This window comes from Montipora capricornis, chromosome 1 (assembly GCF_036669925.1).
Source record: "Montipora capricornis isolate CH-2021 chromosome 1, ASM3666992v2, whole genome shotgun sequence".
NCBI lineage: Eukaryota > Metazoa > Cnidaria > Anthozoa > Scleractinia > Acroporidae > Montipora > Montipora capricornis.
This window is the reverse complement of record NC_090883.1, coordinates 6,012,469-6,024,968: the sequence shown is the minus strand read 5'-3', so window position 1 is coordinate 6,024,968 and position 12,500 is coordinate 6,012,469. Positions and strand designations below refer to the sequence as shown.

General features: G+C 41.7%; 6 non-coding genes across 6 annotated transcripts; 2 read left to right on the top strand and 4 right to left on the bottom strand.

Moving 5' to 3' along the window:
- Positions 1-4,847: 4,847 nt before the first annotated feature.
- Trnar-acg (transfer RNA arginine (anticodon ACG)) lies at positions 4,848-4,920 on the bottom strand. Its single transcript has one exon. It is a non-coding gene; the product is annotated as a tRNA-Arg (tRNA).
- A 2,244-nt stretch (positions 4,921-7,164) lies between these two features.
- On the bottom strand, positions 7,165-7,237 carry Trnar-acg (transfer RNA arginine (anticodon ACG)). Its single transcript has one exon. It is a non-coding gene; the product is annotated as a tRNA-Arg (tRNA).
- A 555-nt stretch (positions 7,238-7,792) lies between these two features.
- Trnar-ucg (transfer RNA arginine (anticodon UCG)) lies at positions 7,793-7,865 on the top strand. Its single transcript has one exon. It is a non-coding gene; the product is annotated as a tRNA-Arg (tRNA).
- Positions 7,866-9,480: 1,615 nt separating this feature from the next.
- Positions 9,481-9,553, bottom strand: Trnar-acg (transfer RNA arginine (anticodon ACG)). The gene has a single exon. It is a non-coding gene; the product is annotated as a tRNA-Arg (tRNA).
- A 2,244-nt stretch (positions 9,554-11,797) lies between these two features.
- On the bottom strand, positions 11,798-11,870 carry Trnar-acg (transfer RNA arginine (anticodon ACG)). The gene has a single exon. It is a non-coding gene; the product is annotated as a tRNA-Arg (tRNA).
- A 555-nt stretch (positions 11,871-12,425) lies between these two features.
- Trnar-ucg (transfer RNA arginine (anticodon UCG)) lies at positions 12,426-12,498 on the top strand. The gene has a single exon. It is a non-coding gene; the product is annotated as a tRNA-Arg (tRNA).
- The last annotated feature ends 2 nt before the right edge of the window (positions 12,499-12,500 follow it).

Here is a 12,500-nt window from a genome sequence, read left to right as displayed (position 1 = left end):
AAGCCAAGGGCATGTACCTGTAAACGAACACATTTACCTAAAAGCCTTTTGAGGCCATTTTGTAAGTTCTTATAACGTATAAACATATTTTATATGGACGTATTTTATTTCATCTGTTTAGATCAAATCCTTAGCTGAAATTTGAAGTGCCACTCGCTATTAGATGAAATGAAATTTAATTTTAAGAAAGGGGTTAGCGCTACCCGAAAGATCCTTACTGAAACATTTCAGCGAACTATCTGCTTCCCTAAAAAGGCTAGCTGACCACTTTCCGTTCCAAACCGTCAACCAACATTTCAAACAAGCACTTTCATCCCCAGAATTCAAACTATTACTGGAACATGGCTCACGCTGCCAAACTAACAGATTTCCCAATTCAGTGAAAAGTACCTCCACTTCATATCCTTTCAATGAAATACTTGCCAAATTCCGTGAACCCAGTTCAATTTAGTTTCCCAGCCAACTCTTACGCATTGCAAAACCCACTTCAACAAATCAATTCCTTTACAAACTGACTCCTCCTTCGTCACAATACCAGTCCCCTTGTTATTTCACACGACATAGCAACATATTCGTCCACCATACAAGTGTGTGGTACGAAAAGCAAAAAGGCATTACATGACGCAAATTGATCTCCCTAAACTGAAACAAACACAAGACTAACCTTCTTCCAAACTTCATTGTGCAAGCAAAATTAAAAGACGTTAACATTAATAAAAGGTTTGGGTTGCTTTCTATATTAGAATACATATAACCTGTGACCTGAACTTTACAACCACAGTCCAGACACCCACCATAAAGGGGTAATATCATGGGAATTGTCTTAATTTGACCATAAATTCACAAAAAACAATTCAGAGACTTTTTCATTCATAAATTGCTTCTGGATAACTGCGGTGATATAAAAATCAATGAAATGTTACCAGAAAAATGAGCTGCAATAAGTTATTACAAAATGACCTAAGTAGGATTTTAACATTGCTACGAAACAATGCGGAAAAATTCCAAAGTTATCACATCCGAGCGTTGGCCCTAGTAAGGGAAATGGGCCCACACAACTTAAGTTATTACGGAATTCATCTAAGATGCAAGGGGAGAACTTTTAAACATGTCAAGACTATTCTCTTCTTCTTATTTTCAGCAAAAAGCATTGGGAAAATTATCAGAACAGGACTGAAGATACCAACGAAACGACCGCTGCAAAAAAACAACGCACACAATGATGCCTTATCACATGGAATAACAACAAACATTGCTTTAGTAAAGAAAATTTATGTAAGAAAACAGTACTGCAATTAATCGAAGAAAAACTGAATTTATTGTTATAATTTTTACATTTATATAATTGATATAACTTGAATTATTGTTAGCAATAGGAGAATTTTCCTTACCAAGTCTGGGCCCAATTGTTGAAAAATGGTCATTAAAAGCGTTAGAAAGCTCACTAAGATTAGAGATAACGGCATCATTCAATTTCAATTCTGTCACCCTTGTATTATTTACAACACCGGAAGTAAGCTCATTAAAGGTTCCGTTTGCCACGTTTTTCCATAGGCAGCCCAAGCTCCCGTCACTAGACAGCCGTTGAGAATTTCAACGCGTTATGACACTTTGTATGGGGAATAAAACACCGTCGATTATGAAGCCTAAAAAATGCTCAATTTAACGTTCATTAATTAAAGAAATGAAAATGACTACACTCTCTCTAGTGACGCGAACTTGGGCTGGTTTTTCGAGGATTACCCTTAGATTGAATAAAAGCATTAGAATAAATAAGTTACTTTAGAAGTCTTGAAGTTTAAATGTTTATTTTATTACGCAACGTTTTGTACTTTTCCCAATCGCGTGAATTATTCTATGCAATTCCTTCCCTTTTGGCAGCATCAGCGGTCACGCATGCCTTTCTTAAATTGGGAATTGATCCAGGGTCTGCTTTATTGGTTCTAGCACGTCTAGATCGGAGTGGTGCATGAATATTAACAATATTCAAAAATTACGTTTTCCAATCAGTCCACAAACCATTTCGATCTTCAGAACCATTACAGAACCAATCTTGTTGAGCGGTATCGTTACGAAAACTCTCTCGATTCAAATTTAGGAAATTTCTATATGAAATGGTTGAATGCCCTGTTGAAAAAGACGCCAGAGATAATCTCCTATAAACGTAAATAAGGCTATGATCGCTGATACCAATATGAGAGACTCCGGAACAGGCAACCCTGTCAACATAATTTGTATAAATTAAATCAATTAATGTTGACCTGGATTCAGTTATACGAATAGGTTCAGTTTTTACGCAAAAACATGCTGCTCCTTTATTATTAATAAGCTATGCGCTATCATTCTCAAGGGCAAACAATTTCCTACCAAATGCTTTCCCTTTCACAGCTCTTTCTGTGGCAGACGATCAAGCGTTACTGTGCAATAAGAAACGAATGCCCTGAACATCCAAGGCAGAAGTGCATTCCTTGCGCTTGATAGCCATCAAGACGTAGATCCAAACTCGTGTTACGTTAATATTTTTTTAACCAAAGTAACTGTGAGCACGCGCCGGGGGGACTCACACGGCCTCCGTCGAAAAACATCGTCCAATTCTTCTTTAATACAAGATACAAGTCGACTGAATCGACAACTCGAACATGCGTCTAAGTCCCGCAAATGAGAAGCACTTCTCCATTCGACAACGGGTCGTATCAATTGGGCACGATTCGTACGAATCGAACGAATCGACAACACAGAGAAGGGTTTCTTGGCCTACAGCGTGTTAAAAACATTTTAAGTCCCCCTAATGTGATGCATTTCTCCATTCGACAACGGGTCGTGTCACATGGGCACGAATCGTTCGAATCGAACGAATCGACAACTCGGAGAAGGGTTTCTTGAGCTACAGTGTGTTACAACTATTCAAGTCCACCTAATGAGATGCAATTCTCCATTCGACAACAGGTCGTATCACATGGGCACGATTCGTACCAATCGAACGAATCGACAACTCGTGTTAGACATATTCTAAGTCCCCCTAATGAGATGCATTTCTCCATTCGACAACGGGTCGTATCACATGGGCACGATTCGTACGAATCGAACGAATCGACAACTCGTGTTAGACATATTCTAAGTCCCCCTAATGAGATGCATTTCTCCATTCGACAACGGGTCGTATCACATGGGCACGATTCGTACGAATCGAACGAATCGACAACTCGGAGAAGGGTTTCTTGGCCTATATCTTGTTAGAAATATTCTAAGTCCCCCTAATGAGATTCAATTCTCCATTCGACAACGGGTCGTACCACATGGGCACGATTCGTACGAATCGAACGAATCGACAACTCGGAGAAGGGTTTCTTGGCCTACATCGTGTTAGAAATATTCTAAGTCCCCCTAATGAGATTCAATTCTCCATTCGACAACGGGTCGTATCACATGGGTACGATTCGTACGAATCGAACGAATCGACAACTTGCAGAAGGGTTTCTTGGCCTACATCGTGTTAGAAATATTCTAAGTCCCCCTAATGAGATTCAATTCTCCATTCGACAACGGGTCGTATCACATGGGCACGATTCGTACGAATCGAACGAATCGACAACTTGCAGAAGGGTTTCTTGGCCTACATCGTGTTAGAAATATTCTAAGTCCCCCTAATGAGATTCAATTCTCCATTCGACAACGGGTCGTACCACATGGGCACGATTTGTACGAATCGACAGCAACTGCACAGCCTTTTTACGACTCGTATCTATTCAGGTGTATTGGACAACCCTCACTTGTGAAATGAAACAATAGATTGTGACTTTTACGTTAATCACGTGGGCGTGGAGTTGTCCCATAGGAGGTTTGAAATGTTAAGCATCGAATTTAGCCATTCATTTGCATAGAGCTTTTGTAGTAGAAACATAGTTGGTAGGTTTCGCTCTCCCGGCAGAGAGTAAAGAAGAAGAGGCCAGTGTAGTGTCGGAGCCACTCCAAAAGCAGCACCATACAACACTAAATGGGGTACAAAAGTCTTCCAGCAATGGCATTAGCGACGGCAAAATAAATGTGCGATGTCTGAACTTGTTGGAGTGGCCGATCTCAAATGCGAAGATGTTCAAGATGTGACGGTTTCGGTAGAGCACATGTCGCCAAATACACTAAACGTTTGGTTGAGCAAACTGGTTTGTGAAGAAGACAAAAAAAATGGAGAACGTTATCTGCCCAATTTGCTTTATTTGTTAGTTTGTGCGATCAACTGACATTTGCGTGAGACTGGAGGAGAGGATGCATTAAACTTTATGAACAAAGCACACAAGAGGAAGGTAAACTGTTACTTAATGGTTGTGATTGAAATATCAAACTTATGCAAACTTATGATTGATTGATAAACTTTGTACTATTTTACAGCCTCGTGTTTGTCAAAGTTAAGCACACTAATTAGGCGAGTTACAGATCTTTATAAAAAGTAATCCCATTCATAACTCAACTAATTAACCATTGATCAACCCCAGCCTTTCCCTGCTACCTATTCAATCCCTGCCCGTGCTTTCATACAGCTGCATTTTATCGGGACTTACACACCTATACATGTGACCCGAATAGTGCGTTCCTGTTGAGTGTCATTGTTATGAATTATTAATCAATTCTACAAAGTCTCCCCAAGGAATGCGATTTCACGGTATCGCTTACAATCGATTTGTCGTGTATGATTTATCCTGGTCACATCAAATCTTCACACCATTTTCCGACAGACAGCCACAGCTCAACTCCATATAGACATCGACGTTCCATGACGTTTCTTCTTTAGTTACATGTTGTGCGGCACAACAGTAGCTTCTACAAATGAAAAGGAAACACACTAATAATATCGACCCCGCCAGGATTCGAACCTGGAATCCCCTGATTCGTAGTCAGATGCCTTATCCATTGGGCCACGGGGCCTTCAACTGTCGGTGCAACCTGCCCACAGAGTTTTTTGAGAAACAAGATCCCACTTTAAATTCATGGCGAAACTTTTCAATTGTGATTGACGTGAGGACTCTCTGCCTTCCTTCGGTGACTTCCTTCGGTGACGATTTTCAATGCAAAACACGCGAGAAAGCAGGTTTACCCGGCAAATATTAATTGGGGCAAACACAACTACCATTCAACACTCAGGCCTGGATCATCAGCCTTAAACAGGATTTCTCCCCATCGATGGGTCCAATAACAACATACACTACCGGCTGGCTTTGTAGTAAACCATTTTGGGCAGCTTTTTAACTTTGTCGCCATTTCTTCTTTTCTTGGGTAAGAGTTCATCAGTTGGTGGTTCCAACCGAATAAAGTTGAAGGCGTACTCTGAATCAATTCTGTAAGGTTGCCATTCCTATTGTTGAACGATTTTGCATATTTGATTTCACTGAGCTAGGCCAACGAAGTCAGGTAATGTTAGCGATGAATATTTCGTTTGACGGAAAAGGTGATTGATGACGACCTTTCTCTTTGTGCGAAAGTGGCCTCGTGGCGTAATGAAGAAGGCGTCTGACTTCGGATCAGAAGATTCCAGATTCGAATCCTGGCGGGGTCGTGTGCTTGACTTTTGAATCCATTTTGCGCCACAAAGGCAGTGGCCCATCCTTTTACCTCAAAAGAACAATCTGCCTTCCATTGGGGATTTCCTTCAAAGGTCTTCGTCTTGCTCATCTTTTAAAGGAGAATTTCCTTAACTTCAATGACCAACTAAGCATCGGATCTAATTGCTCTAAAAGTAAAATCTAAGCGTTGTCTCAAATTCCACACGTTTCAACTTAAAGACGTCAAACGACAAAACTGAATATCAATTCGCAACTAAGTACAAAGTTTCGATTTTTTCCGACAACCATGGTATACCCTTTGACCATCATCTCTTCCCCTTCCGAGCAAGGTCTCAATATTTTGCGAAATTTCACAAGGTCAGAGACTCAAAGACATAGACAAGGCGCCAACAGGAGCGCTTGTTGAGGTCCCAATCTGTAAGTAATGGTGGATAAAATATGAACGGGAGACCGTTTAGGGGCATTTAAAACCCCGAGGCCCTGGCGAGCCGTTTCAATAAGGCCCATCAAGGACGGACGCGAACATGTTATCGTACTTGTGAAATGAAACAATAGATTGTGACTTTTACGTTAATCACGTGGGCGTGGAGTTGTCCCATAGGAGGTTTGAAATCTTAAGCATCGAATTTAGCCATTCATTCGCATAGAGCTTTTGTAGTAGAAACATAGTTGGTAGGTTTCGCTCTCCAGAGAGTAAAGAAGAAGAGGCCAGTGTAGTGTCGGAGCCACTCCAAAAGCAGCACCATACAACACTAAATGGGGTACAAAAGTCTTCCAGCAATGGCATTAGCGACGGCAAAATAAATGTGCGATGTCTGAACTTGTTGGAGTGGCCGGTCTCAAATGCGAAGATGTTCAAGATGTGACGGTTTCGGTAGAGCACATGTCGCCAAATACACTAAACGTTTGGTTGAGCAAACTGGTTTGTAAAGTGGCCAAGCAAAATGGAGAGCGTTATCCGTCCAATTTGCTTTATTTGTTAGTTTGTGCGATCAACTGTCATTTGCGTGAGACTGGAGGAGAGGATGCATTAAACTTTATTAACAAAGCACACAAGAGGAAGGTAAACTGTTACTTAATGGTTGTGATTGAAATATCAAACTTATGCAAACTTATGATTGATTGATAAACTTTGTACTATTTTACAGCCTCGTGTTTGTCAAAGTTAAGCACACTAATTAGGCGAGTTACAGATCTTTATAAAAAGTAATCCCATTCATAACTCAACTAATTAACCATTGATCAACCCCAGCCTTTCCCTGCTACCTATTCAATCCCTGCCCGTGCTTTCATACAGCTGCATTTTATCGGGACTTACACACCTATACATGTGACCCGAATAGTGCGTTCCTGTTGAGTGTCATTGTTATGAAATATTAATCAATTCTACAAAGTCTCCCCAAGGAATGCGATTTCACGGTGTCGCTTACAATCGATTTGTCGTGTATGATTTATCCTGGTCACATCAAATCTTCACACCATTTTCCGACAGACAGCCACAGCTCAACCCCATTTAGACATCGACGTTTCATGACGTTTCTTCTTTAGTTACATGTTGCGCGGCACAACAGTAGCTTCTACAAATGAAAAGGAAACACACTAATAATATCGACCCCGCCAGGATTCGAACCTGGAATCCCCTGATTCGTAGTCAGATGCCTTATCCATTGGGCCACGGGGCCTTCAACTGTCGGTGCAACCTGCCCACAGAGTTTTTTGAGAAACAAGATCCCACTTTAAATTCATGGCGAAACTTTTCAATTGTGATTGGCGTGAGGACTCTCTGCCTTCCTTCGGTGACGTCCTGCGGTGACGAGGGTCAATGGAAAACGCGCGAAAAAGCAGGTGTAGCCTGCAAATAGTAATTGGGCCAAAGACAAGTACCATTCAACACTCAGTCCTGGATCATCAGCCTTAAACAGGATTTCTCCCCATCGCAAGGTCCAATAACAACATACACTACCGGCTGGCTTTGTAGTAAACCATTTTGGGCAGCTTTTTAACTTTGTCGCCATTTCTTCTTTTCTTGGGTAAGAGTTCATCAGTTGGTGGTTCCAACCGAATAAAGTTGAAGGCGTACTCTGAATCAATTCTGTAAGGTTGCCATTCCTATTGTTGAACGATTTTGCATATTTGATTTCACTGAGCTAGGCCAACGAAGTCAGGTAATGTTAGCGATGAATATTTCGTTTGACGGAAAAGGTGATTGATGACGACCTTTCTCTTTGTGCGAAAGTGGCCTCGTGGCCTAATGGAGAAGGCGTCTGACTTCGGATCAGAAGATTCCAGATTCGAGTCCTGGCGGGGTCGTGTGCTTGACTTTTGAATCCATTTTGCACCACAAAGGCAGTGGCCCATCCTTTTACCTCAAAAGAACAATCTGCCTTCCATTGGGGATTTCCTTCAAAGGTCTTCGTGTTGCTCATCTTTTAAAGGAGAATTTCCTTAACTTCAATGACCAACTAAGCATCGGATCTAATTGCTCTAAAAGTAAAATCTAAGCGTTGTCTCAAATTCCACACGTTTCAACTTAAAGACGTCAAACGAGAAAACTGAATATCAATTCGCAACTAAGTACAAAGTTTCGATTTTTTCCGACAACCATGGTATACCCTTTGACCATCATCTCTTCCCCTTCCGAGCAAGGTCTCAATATTTTGCGAAAGTTCACAAGGTCAGAGACTCAAAGACATAGACAAGGCGCCAACAGGAGCGCTTGTTGAGGTCCCAATCTGTAAGTAATGGTGGATAAAATATGAACGGGAGACCGTTTAGGGGCATTTAAAACCCGAGGCCCTGGCGAGCCGTTTCAATAAGGCCCATCAAGGACGGACGCGAACATGTTATCGTACTTGTGAAATGAAACAATAGATTGTGACTTTTACGTTAATCACGTGGGCGTGGAGTTGTCCCATAGGAGGTTTGAAATCTTAAGCATCGAATTTAGCCATTCATTCGCATAGAGCTTTTGTAGTAGAAACATAGTTGGTAGGTTTCGCTCTCCAGAGAGTAAAGAAGAAGAGGCCAGTGTAGTGTCGGAGCCACTCCAAAAGCAGCACCATACAACACTAAATGGGGTACAAAAGTCTTCCAGCAATGGCATTAGCGACGGCAAAATAAATGTGCAATGTCTGAACTTGTTGGAGTGGCCGGTCTCAAATGCGAAGATGTTCAAGATGTGACGGTTTCGGTAGAGCACATGTCGCCAAATACACTAAACGTTTGGTTGACCAAACTGGTTTGTGAAGTGGCCAAGCAAAATGGAGAGCGTTATCTGCCCAATTTGCTTTATTTGTTAGTTTGTGCGATCAACTGACATTTGCGTGAGACTGGAGGAGAGGATGCATTAAACTTTATGAACAAAGCACACAAGAGGAAGGTAAACTGTTACTTAATGGTTGTGATTGAAATATCAAACTTATGCAAACTTATGATTGATTGATAAACTTTGTACTATTTTACAGCCTCGTGTTTGTCAAAGTTAAGCACACTAATTAGGCGAGTTACAGATCTTTATAAAAAGTAATGCCATTCATAACTCAACTAATTAACCATTGATCAACCCCAGCCTTTCCCTGCTACCTATTCAATCCCTGCCCGTGCTTTCATACAGCTGCATTTTATCGGGACTTACACACCTATACATGTGACCCGAATAGTGCGTTCCTGTTGAGTGTCATTGTTATGAATTATTAATCAATTCTACAAAGTCTCCCCAAGGAATGCGATTTCACGGTATCGCTTACAATCGATTTGTCGTGTATGATTTATCCTGGTCACATCAAATCTTCACACCATTTTCCGACAGACAGCCACAGCTCAACTCCATATAGACATCGACGTTCCATGACGTTTCTTCTTTAGTTACATGTTGTGCGGCACAACAGTAGCTTCTGGAAATGAAAAGGAAACACACTAATAATATCGACCCCGCCAGGATTCGAACCTGGAATCCCCTGTTTCGTAGTCAGATGCCTTATCCATTGGGCCACGGGGCCTTCAACTGTCGGTGCAACCTGCCCACAGAGTTTTTTGAGAAACAAGATCCCACTTTAAATTCATGGCGAAACTTTTCAATTGTGATTGACGTGAGGACTCTCTGCCTTCCTTCGGTGACTTCCTTCGGTGACGATTTTCAATGCAAAACGCGCGAGAAAGCAGGTTTACCCGGCAAATATTAATTGGGGCAAACACAACTACCATTCAACACTCAGGCCTGGATCATCAGCCTTAAACAGGATTTCTCCCCATCGCAAGGTCCAATAACAACATACACTACCGGCTGGCTTTGTAGTAAACCATTTTGGGCAGCTTTTTAACTTTGTCGCCATTTCTTCTTTTCTTGGGTAAGAGTTCATCAGTTGGTGGTTCCAACCGAATAAAGTTGAAGGCGTACTCTGAATCAATTCTGTAAGGTTGCCATTCCTATTGTTGAACGATTTTGCATATTTGATTTCACTGAGCTAGGCCAACGAAGTCAGGTAATGTTAGCGATGAATATTTCGTTTGACGGAAAAGGTGATTGATGACGACCTTTCTCTTTGTGCGAAAGTGGCCTCGTGGCGTAATGGAGAAGGCGTCTGACTTCGGATCAGAAGATTCCAGATTCGAGTCCTGGCGGGGTCGTGTGCTTGACTTTTGAATCCATTTTGCGCCACAAAGGCAGTGGCCCATCCTTTTACCTCAAAAGAACAATCTGCCTTCCATTGGGGATTTCCTTCAAAGGTCTTCGTCTTGCTCATCTTTTAAAGGAGAATTTCCTTAACTTCAATGACCAACTAAGCATCGGATGTAATTGCTCTAAAAGTAAAATCTAAGCGTTGTCTCAAATTCCACACGTTTCAACTTAAAGACGTCAAACGAGAAAACTGAATATCAATTCGCAACTAAGTACAAAGTTTCGATTTTTTCCGACAACCATGGTATACCCTTTGACCATCATCTCTTCCCCTTCCGAGCAAGGTCTCAATATTTTGCGAAAGTTCACAAGGTCAGAGACTCAAAGACATAGACAAGGCGCCAACAGGAGCGCTTGTTGAGGTCCCAATCTGTAAGTAATGGTGGATAAAATATGAACGGGAGACCGTTTAGGGGCATTTAAAACCCCGAGGCCCTGGCGAGCCGTTTCAATAAGGCCCATCAATTACGGACGCGAACATGTTATCGTACTTGTGAAATGAAACAATAGATTGTGACTTTTACGTTAATCACGTGGGCGTGGAGTTGTCCCATAGGAGGTTTGAAATCTTAAGCATCGAATTTCGCCATTCATTCGCATAGAGCTTTTGTAGTAGAAACATAGTTGGTAGGTTTCGCTCTCCAGAGAGTAAAGAAGAAGAGGCCAGTGTAGTGTCGGAGCCACTCCAAAAGCAGCACCATACAACACTAAATGGGGTACAAAAGTCTTCCAGCAATGGCATTAGCGACGGCAAAATAAATGTGCGATGTCTGAACTTGTTGGAGTGGCCGGTCTCAAATGCGAAGATGTTCAAGATGTGACGGTTTCGGTAGAGCACATGTCGCCAAATACACTAAACGTTTGGTTGAGCAAACTGGTTTGTAAAGTGGCCAAGCAAAATGGAGAGCGTTATCCGTCCAATTTGCTTTATTTGTTAGTTTGTGCGATCAACTGTCATTTGCGTGAGACTGGAGGAGAGGATGCATTAAACTTTATTAACAAAGCACACAAGAGAAAGGTAAACTGTTACTTAATGGTTGTGATTAAAATATCAAACTTATGCAAACTTATGATTGATTGATAAACTTTGTACTATTTTACAGCCTCGTGTTTGTCAAAGTTAAGCACACTAATTAGGCGAGTTACAGATCTTTATAAAAAGTAATCCCATTCATAACTCAACTAATTAACCATTGATCAACCCCAGCCTTTCCCTGCTACCTATTCAATCCCTGCCCGTGCTTTCATACAGCTGCATTTTATCGGGACTTACACACCTATACATGTGACCCGAATAGTGCGTTCCTGTTGAGTGTCATTGTTATGAATTATTAATCAATTCTACAAAGTCTCCCCAAGGAATGCGATTTCACGGTATCGCTTACAATCGATTTGTCGTGTATGATTTATCCTGGTCACATCAAATCTTCACACCATTTTCCGACAGACAGCCACAGCTCAACCCCATTTAGACATCGACGTTTCATGACGTTTCTTCTTTAGTTACATGTTGCGCGGCACAACAGTAGCTTCTACAAATGAAAAGGAAACACACTAATAATATCGACCCCGCCAGGATTCGAACCTGGAATCCCCTGATTCGTAGTCAGATGCCTTATCCATTGGGCCACGGGGCCTTCAACTGTCGGTGCAACCTGCCCACAGACTTTTTTGAGCAACAAGATCCCACTTTAAATTCATGGCGAAAATTTTCAATGGTGATTGACGTGAGAACTCTCTGCCTTCCTTCGGTGACTTCCTTCGGTGACGATTTTCAATGGAAAACGCGCGAGAAAGCAGGTTTAGCCGGCAAATATTAATTGGGGCAAACACAACTACCATTCAACACTCAGGCCTGGATCATCAGCCTTAAACAGGATTTCTCCCCATCGCAAGGTCCAATAACAACATACACTACCGGCTCGCTTTGAAGTAAACCATTTTGGGCAGCTTTTTAACTTTGTCGCCATTTCTTCTTTTCTTGGGTAAGAGTTCATCAGTTGGTGGTTCCAACCGAATAAAGTTGAAGGCGTACTCTGAATCAATTCTGTAAGGTTGCCATTCCTATTGTTGAACGATTTTGCATATTTGATTTCACTGAGCTAGGCCAACGAAGTCAGGTAATGTTAGCGATGAATATTTCGTTTGACGGAAAAGGTGATTGATGACGACCTTTCTCTTTGTGCGAAAGTGGCCTCGTGGCCTAATGGAGAAGGCGTCTGACTTCGGATCAGAAGATTCCAGATTCGAGTCCTGGCGGGGTCGTG